This window comes from Entelurus aequoreus, linkage group LG18 (genome assembly GCF_033978785.1).
Source record: "Entelurus aequoreus isolate RoL-2023_Sb linkage group LG18, RoL_Eaeq_v1.1, whole genome shotgun sequence".
Taxonomy (NCBI): Eukaryota; Metazoa; Chordata; class Actinopteri; order Syngnathiformes; family Syngnathidae; genus Entelurus; species Entelurus aequoreus.
In genome coordinates this window covers 27,637,008-27,638,017 of record NC_084748.1, presented here as the reverse complement: position 1 = coordinate 27,638,017, position 1,010 = coordinate 27,637,008, and the positions used below count along the sequence as shown (strand labels likewise).

The 1,010-nt window shown below is 40.0% G+C and overlaps 1 long non-coding RNA gene across 1 annotated transcript; it reads left to right on the top strand.

The window, feature by feature from the left end:
* LOC133633558 (uncharacterized) lies at nucleotides 1–562 on the top strand. Its single transcript, XR_009821783.1, has 3 exons — nucleotides 1–115; nucleotides 229–299; nucleotides 387–562. It is a non-coding gene; the product is annotated as an uncharacterized LOC133633558 (long non-coding RNA).
* The last annotated feature ends 448 nt before the right edge of the window (nucleotides 563–1,010 follow it).

Sequence of the window (1,010 nt, the reverse complement as noted above, 5' to 3'; positions counted from 1 at the left end):
CACTAGTTCTCAGTAGTAATAACACTCCATTTCATGTCTCTCAGTAGATGAAGCCAGCTGCAACCCGTAGAGTGGAGTTGTGGAGAGAGCCCCTCGCCCCTCAGCTAAACCAGAGGTGGGTTGAAATCTCTACCAGTGTTATACCACTAGTTCTCAGTAGTAATAGCAGTGTTACACCACTAGTTCTCAGTAGTAATAACACAAAATTTCATGTCCTGTATTTCTCAGTAAATGAAGCCAGCACCAACCTGTGGAGTGGAGTCCAGGAGAGAGCATGCCGCCCCTCAGCTAAACCAGATGTGAGTTGAACTAATTAGATGTCTCTACCAGTGTTACACCACTAGTTCTCAGTAGTAATAACACTCCATTTTGTCTGTGTTTCTCAGCAGATAAAGCCAACTGGAACCATATTTTTACATATTTTATATTAAATATATTGAATAAAACTACATATGATAAAGAAAGTGTTATCTTATCTTTTTTATATGCTAAACTTGATTAAATTGGTGATTACATGTTGAAGCTGTAGAAGAATGAAAAATGTAAGCTAAACAAAATTGTTTTTAACTACATAATTAAAATTCCTGCCTTTTACACATGTTCACTTGGCGTTTATATAACATCCAAATGTCATTTCTCAGCTTAATTATCAGGCAGGCTCATAGACTTACAGCAATGTAATTTCTTCAGGAAGGCACAAGGCTAAGCTCTGCACAATGAATTGCATCAGCAAGAACTTTCTGACTGTAGCTTACACTCCAAATAGTATGCCTTTGGCCAGCACAAAGACAGATAAGAGAACAGGGAACATTCCATCGCGAGTGAAGTGAGCAAGCGGAAAAAAATGGCCTCCTCAATTCTGGAAGTCACCAGCCTCCACTGGAATCAGTGCATTCATCATTACACTGGATAGCATACACTAAGATTGTTTGCGTGTGTGGGGTGTCTGGTCTTTAGGATGCACTAGTCTCTGTCTCGGGGTGTTGCCTCAGTTTGAAGTGTACTGGGAT